This window comes from Andrographis paniculata, unplaced genomic scaffold, assembly GCF_009805555.1.
Source record: "Andrographis paniculata isolate CXL003 unplaced genomic scaffold, ASM980555v1 Contig80END, whole genome shotgun sequence".
NCBI lineage: Eukaryota > Viridiplantae > Streptophyta > Magnoliopsida > Lamiales > Acanthaceae > Andrographis > Andrographis paniculata.
In genome coordinates this window covers 1,808,062-1,816,099 of record NW_026137618.1, presented here as the reverse complement: position 1 = coordinate 1,816,099, position 8,038 = coordinate 1,808,062, and the positions used below count along the sequence as shown (strand labels likewise).

The window sequence follows — 8,038 nt, the reverse complement described above, 5'->3', positions numbered from 1 at the left end:
TATGTGGCATTCCCGGTGCAAACGTGGACATCATTGATGGTGTGCTGTCGCCTGCATGGACGTCGGAGGAGTGATGTGGGATTTTGATTTATTTAAAAAATAAAAAAAAATAAAAAAATTTTAATTTGGCCCTTTTGGACCAAATTGCAAATAATATAATTTCAATTTGGCCTAATTGGACCAAATGGAAATTTAAACCCTAGATCAATGAGAGACAATCCCACTCCCTTTGATTTGAATCCGTAAGCAGAGCCCTAGTTTAATCTCCTCCCCAACATCAATCTCCCCCACCTCCGTTTTGATTCCACCATTGGCCCACCTTTCTTTCCACCACCGACGTTGAACCACACAGTACGACACACAAATACTCCACCTCGTGGGGTGGAATCGCTGCGAAAAACTCCATTATTTCAGGACTAGGGTAGGGCGATGACTAGGGTTTTTTTCACCTCGTACGACACACAAATACTCCACAAAATTAGGTATGGTTTTTTCACTGCGCTTAGGGTTTGATATATATATATATATTTTGTCGAATAGAAAAGAAAGTATGTGGGTTTGTGTTCTGTTCTACTAGCAATTAATCGCATAAGATGTGATTTTTTTTGTCGTGTTCGTTTATGGAAAGCATGCCCAGTTGTGTTCTCATTTTTCTGAATTAATTACTTAGCTATTGTGGCCTCAATTTGATGCTTGACAGTTATTTTTTCACTCTGATTCTTAGGTGTTGGACCACCACCCCCAGTAAAGCGACAATAACTCTATTCTTAACAGCCCAAAATACGCTGGGGGCAAGAAAACATCTTCTGACCCGATCGAGGTAAATTTTCTTAACATAACGTGCCTACTTAGATATGCTTTTAACTGTGGGGTATCGAGCACCAATAAGTTGGATTTCTACGTATATAGAGATGAGGGGTTTAGATTTGTAGTAGATGATGAATCCCTTAGTCAAATAGCATCGGAAAACATAGGTGGGAAACTTGGTGAATTAGATGTGTTTGTGGATATAGGAGAAGTGATAGAAGCAGATGGTGAGTCCGAGTATGATGTAGAGTATTATACTGAATCAGAACTGGATGAGTGCGATGATGATTTGTTCGATGAATATGTGGATGGGATTTATGAGGAGCTATCTGGTGGGGTGACGAAAGGAATTGAAGTTGATAGGAGTGTGAGGGCATACAAGTAGGTGAGGCTTCTGAATCTGACAGAGAATTTGTCATTGGTTCAGATACTGATGAGGAGGATGATTGTTTGATGATAATGTGGATGATATATCCGAGGAGATTATCGGTGATTTAGAAGGAGACAGAGAAAAACATATGGATGAAAGGGGAAGAGTGCATTTGAGGGGATGCTGAGCATGAGATAAAAAAATATATTGGAGATTGATAATGAACTTACAGAATTGGTGGAATCAGACGACGGTGGCTTGAAGGAGAAGCCTTTTCCCACATTCCAGGAAAATGATTTGTTTTCACCAGAGTTTGAAATTGGTATGGCCTTTTCAAGCGGGAATGAGTTGAAATATGTTGTGAACTCCTACGCTGTTGTCAATAGGGGGCAAATAAAGTTCACAAAAGTTGACCCAAAAAGAGTGTACGTTGATTGTGGTGACAGTAGTTGTAGATGAAAAATTTATGTACGTGTTACGGATGCTGGAATTGGATTTGAGATCTCAGTATACCATGGAGAACATAATTGTGAGTAGAAGTTCAACCTGTCCAATATGAAAATGAAGTGGTTGAGCGATAAGTATGCAAATAAGTTGAAATCCGACCCAAAAAGAACAATGAAAGGATTCAAAATGGATGCTATCAACGAATTACAAGTAAGGGTGTGTTTGTTTGGGGGTTTGGATTTTGAGTTGGGATTTGAATAGTAAAAATTTTGAATTTGAATAGTTGTATGATGTGATATAAATAGGTGTTGATGTGATGTTTTGAATGTAAAATTGATTTTTAATATAATATAAAAAATGAAAAATAGGTGTTTGATTTGATGTTTTTGGGGGGAAATTTTTGGATGAATAGTAGGATTTTGTGTAAGTCCTACAAACGAACACACCCTAAATGTGTCAAAGGATATGGCCTACAGGGCCAAAAAAAGAGCTTTGAAAGAGTTGGAAGGGGATGCCACACATTAGTATGGTAGACTTTGGGATTATGCCCATGCACTACGACAATCTAATCCTGTGACAATTGTTGTGTTAGGGACCAAGGTGGATGGGGATAACTCCACATTTGACATAATGTATAAATGCCTTGATGCACTGAAAAGGGGACTCAAGGAAAGTTGTAGGCCTTTTATTGGCATCGATGGATGTCATCTTAAGACTGTTTATGGGGGAGTCTTGTTGTCTGTTGTTGGTTTCGATCCAGACAATTTTATTTTTCCGATAGCGTTTGCATCAGTGGCAAATGAGACTTGGAAAATGTGGACTTGGTTTCTGACATTATTGAAGAGGGATTTGGAAATAACATCTGAATGGGAAAGTTGTTTTATGTCTGATAAACATAAAGTATTTGTGCAAGCATTGTTGGATGTTTTCCCTGGGAAGAAGCACCGATGTTGCGTGCGGCACTTACACAATAAATTTTTGACCACTGGCTTTAAAGGGACAGCATGGAAGAATGCCTTATAGAAGGCAGCGCGGGCACCCACTGTTGGTGAATCTAGACAGAAGATGGATGGGGTAAAGGAGTTTGACGAAAAGGCGTGGGAGTAGCTTCGAGCAAAGCCTGCTGAGGAATGGAGCAAGTCACACTTTAAGCTATTTTCTAAGTGTGAGCTGCTTATTAATAACGTGTGAGAGTTTTAACAGTGTCATATCCGAGGCCCAAGACAAGCATATTTTATCTATGTTTGAAGAGATTCAAGTGTATCTTATGAAGCGATTGCAAGCTAACAGTGATCATGCACACAAAAAATAGGGGGACTTGGTGATTTGCCTGAAGGCAAATCAGGTTGTTCGAAGGAATAGAGCAAAGGTGGCAGATCGTATTCTGATCAAGTCAAATGACAAGTATTATCAGATATCTCGCGCTGATGGAAGACAACACAGTGTGGACTTGGCCGACAGGACGTGTTCGTGTAGGACGTGGCAATTGAGTGGGATCCTATGTAATCATGTTATCTCGGCAATCGGAAATCAAGAGGGGGATGCGATAGACTATCTGAGCAGCGTGTATGATGTGGAAACATATAACCAAGTCTATGACTATTCAATCAGAGCCGTAAGTAGTGAGGTGTTTTGGGAACACACAACTTACCCTCCTCCAGAGCCACCCACTGTTAGGAGACGCATTGAGAGGCCAAAGAAACTACAAAAACGTGATCCAGGGGAGCCTCGAAAAAATGTTGAAATAAAATAGGGAAAATCGAGGTTGAAAATAAGACAAACCGCCATTGAATGTGGCCATTGTGATGTTGTTGGCCATAATGCAACCCACTGCCCATCCTTGAACTCACAACATAAGGTTTGTATGTAGATTTTTATGAGTTTATATAATATAATATGTGTTACTTATTTTTGACTTGTGTGTTAATATATAGGATACAACTATGGATAAGGGAGAAACTATGGATGAGGGAGCAACTAGTGAAGAACATTTGCCCGCAGCTAAAGAACAATGCGGACGAACTTCGGTCCACGAAAGTGCTCCGGTAAGGATAATACTACGGTTTGGATCTAACACTGCATTGTGTGGTTTTTTATTAACACTGTGTGGATGTTTATCCAGTACAATTAAACTATCCTAGGGTGAGACTGAGGAACAAATTGAACCAACACAAAAAGAATCCACTACCAATGTTGCGTGCGGAAGGGTTGATCAAATTGCACAACCGAAATGAAAAAGACAACCAATGCTACCTTTACGGCGCAGTGTATGCGGCTTTATATCTTTAAAATTCTTTTAAAATTGCTTTCAGGGGCACTCATATTTTCTGTTTTGGTTACTTAGACAATAAATGTTAGGGCACGTAATGCATCGGGAGGTATTGAACAAGTTTCCGTTGAACCAGATCCCCCAGCAACCGTGATTGAACAATGTCCAGTTGAAGCAGATCCCCAAACAACCCTGATTGAACAAAGTCTTATTGAAAGTTGTCTCTCAACAACCATGATAGAAAGACCTATTGTACATCTAAACTATATTTTCGACAGCTTATTCAATCTTAATACATCATTTGACGTTTTAGTTTTGCGCCTCTACAGCCTTTCCCAAAATGCAATGCAGAACCTCATCGAGTAAAGCTCAATACACTACCATAACGGCGAAGCATGAGTTTCATCTATTTATTATACTTTAACGCTCTTTTATTTCTATCTCCTTCATATCAAACTTTCTTTTTTCTTCCAAAGACAAGAAACAAAGGTAAAAAGATCCAATTACCTTCGGATGTAAACCAACAAGCAGATGTGCGAGAGGTGATATATCTCTCATAAGCATGCCTTATTTTATTATTTAACCTCAATGGGTTCATAAACTTGGTACGCGCGTAGGAGAAGAAACAAAAAAGAGAAGTTGAAAATGGAGCTCGTAAACCGCCATCAATGTTCGAGCAATCGAAAATGTCACGAACACCCATTGCTTCGAACCTGGACCAATACTTGTTCGTCAGTCAACAAGAACTATCAAAACTCGTCGAACAGAGCAGGGATTTTGAGAAGCGACATGGTTTACGGAGGGGCTCAACCACAACTCGTGAAAAAAGTTAAGTTGATACATTTTAAAATTTGTGTGTGGTAGTGGCATTATAGGTTTTTTTCTTATGTCGTTGATGGTGGATTGATATAAATTTTTGAGATGCTTTTTTGTCTTTTGTGCATCATGTGTTATAATGTGATTACGTTGTCTAAATTTAAGCTATATTGAAACTGGTAACCATGTTTTCTGTGTCATGCTATGTAATGTTGCTCGGGATAATATTCGCAATGTTATTTGCCATGTAATGCTAACAAAACTACTACTACAACTTTCAAATGCAAATATCCTACAGTAACACAGTACAATCTTCATTTATTTTTTTTTACTTCATCCACATGTATAAAACAACAGCAAGAAGACAACATACAACAATCATCAATTTCAATTTAACTTTTCTAATTTCTTGTTTTAGTGACATGATTCCAGCATCCCGATCGTTCATCTTTGAAACTTGTAGCTTCAGTAGCTTATTTTTAGCATCCTTATTATTCAATTTCTTCAATAAGCCCGGGATTACAGCTTTCGCTCGACTGCACATTCGTGGATCTTCCCACCAAAAAAATGCACACCCCGATCGTGTTCCTCTCTATATGTATGACAAATGAACAATGATGAATGTGTATAATATCGAAATTACAATAGTTCACAAAATTTGATACTTTCAATTTCGAACAACAATTGAATCTTCTTCCAGGATTATCCACTGTCCATGAAGTGTACAGTATAACTTTCATTGCGCAGTGGCACTCTAAGTCCGAAGGTGCCGACGACGAGATCCCACCTTCGCTTGTTCATATGTTTAAATACACAAAATCTTAGAAATAAAAACTCATTTTAAACTACTAGAAAAATGTACAAAATTTGAGAAAAAAAAGAAAAAGTTGTTCTAAACTCCATGACTGGAGCGGAATATCACCACAAAAAATCATTGTAAATTTAAAAAAAAAAAATTTAAATTTTTACACACTTGAACTTTGCTGGGAATTTTCCATCAATGCATTAACAGACGATGGCGGGAACGGCGTGTGACGGAGGTCGACGGTGGACGCGGGTGGGTGTGTTTGATGGGTGAAATTATTGGTTCGATTCAAAATTGCGATAAGCGGGTTTGATTTTGGAGACAAAGAAAATCGATTCAATGGGTGGAAGAATGAGGGAGCGGGATTGTCTCTCGTGGATCTAGGGTTTAAATTTCAATTTGGTCCAATCGGGCAAAATTGAAATTTTTTAATTTTTTTTTATATTTTTTAAATAAATTGAAATTCCACATCACTCCTCCGATGTCCACGCAGGCGACAACACACCACTGACGAAGTCCACGTTTGCACCGGCAATACCACGTATGGTCACGTGCATTTTTCCAGCGGCGGAGGAAAAAATCATGTTTGAAGTACACATATTGTCCTAAAATACGAAAGTAGAAAAAAAAATATCCTAAAATGATAACTAAACCTACGAGCATTTTTTACAATTTTCCCTTTATGTTCTATTGCTATATATACTATTGTAGTGACCAATGCAATAATATATGTATGTATAGAAGGTATCTAGTGAATTCTCATGTATGATGTAAAGGGGTTTAATCAGCTTGAATAGTTTAGTGGACAAAAAGTTTGATTGGATTTGGATGCACTCATGCAAACTGTACCACACTATTGCTACATGCTAATTAATTTGTCTTATTAATACCTAAACATATAATTACAAACATTACATACCTACATAAGCACAAGAATTAATGAAGGGACCACCCCACAATAATCTGACTTTTAAGCCATTAATATATATATATATATATATATGAGTTGAAACACAGCATGAAATAGATGCATTATATTAATTTATATATATTATCCGTCCACTTGAATTGTTATATTAAACTTCTAAGTCATGTCTTTTTATAGTGCATATCTTTATTATTTATTTAATTAATTAAACAATTAATTGAAATCCAACTAACCCTAGAATGGACTTGAAGCGTGAGCACCATGCATACATGCATCGCCCAATCATCAACGCTAGCTCTACCTCTACTTACCAAATATTGATTAATTATTCTCACTTTTTTATTTTATTTTATTTTTTAAAAAAAATTTGAAGTCTGCAGATAAATTATATTTATTATAAATGGAGGGTCATAGTATTGACTCGCACGAACACTAAAAAAATAATAGTATTGTGATGTAAAAATGGTGTAGATAAAGTATAGTGTTAGATGGTGCATTGTCTTTGATTAGCACACAATAAAAACAATATTATTATATAACAGGGGATTGCATTACAGTCCAAACTTTTTTGCCTTTGAACTACCATTGGACAGATTTCACCAATTAGTAGCCAATGGCATGGCAGCTGCTCATCTTTAAATATCAGATACGTAAAAGTATTATTTTATTAATTAATTAAAAATTCATTAGATCTGAAATGATTGGCAGTTTGGGTGATATTATTGTTACTTGTTCTGGACAATATTTCTATTTCCGGCCAACCAATGAAAATGCGAGGACTGAGCACACCATCATTAATCTATGTAAAATGTGCATAATCGGTGACGTGGCATCACTCGCTTGAGTTGCCTCGCTGTTGATTTCTCATTGGCTGATACATTTATTCTCATAAACTATACCTTCATTCAAGTTTGAGGGACTCCCCCTACGTGTTTGTTGTTCATTGGTCCGTTATTAATTAACTAATGGACGCCTAATTAACTTGCTATCCATTTTGTAGTGCCAACAAATTGAGTATTAGCTATCTCGGGGTGTTTTAGTTTTGGGGAATTTATTCATAGTTGGATTATCATAATTGATCGAATATTATCAAGAGTCGAAGAACATTCAACCAATCGAAAGGAGTCTCAAATTAAATACAATATATCCCCAAAACAACAAATAATCAATCAAAAGAATACAAAAGAAATCCTAATTTCTTTGTATTCGAACCAAACAAAATTAACTAGACACCAAAATAACTTCAATATTTGTGTTGATTTAATTACATCATCGATTCGAGTAGCAGCAACACCAATTCCTATATACAATATAGGATTTAAGTTTGGGTTTATTTCGAGTTTAAAATAACGAGCTTAATTTCACGCCACAATATCGCAAATTTCTATATTGACTTAAATTAGCATACTTAAACAAATAAACTCCATAAGTCGCCTATTTTAATATTTCTGGTGGCACTTATATGCTGCATAAACCGAAAAAGTGAGTGCTTGAACTTGGATGCTACAAACGAAACATAATCTACAAGTCTCAAAGGTGGATTTTGTTGTGTAAATTCTCATGTCCCACATTGGAAGTGTGATGAAAAGGTGGGGA

At 36.8% G+C, this 8,038-nt stretch overlaps 1 long non-coding RNA gene across 1 annotated transcript; it reads left to right on the top strand.

Annotated features, from left to right (window-relative positions):
* Positions 1 to 239: 239 nt before the first annotated feature.
* LOC127241040 (uncharacterized) lies at positions 240 to 4,208 on the top strand. Its single transcript, XR_007836438.1, has 5 exons — positions 240 to 482; positions 725 to 3,482; positions 3,559 to 3,669; positions 3,747 to 3,891; positions 3,969 to 4,208. It is a non-coding gene; the product is annotated as an uncharacterized LOC127241040 (long non-coding RNA).
* The last annotated feature ends 3,830 nt before the right edge of the window (positions 4,209 to 8,038 follow it).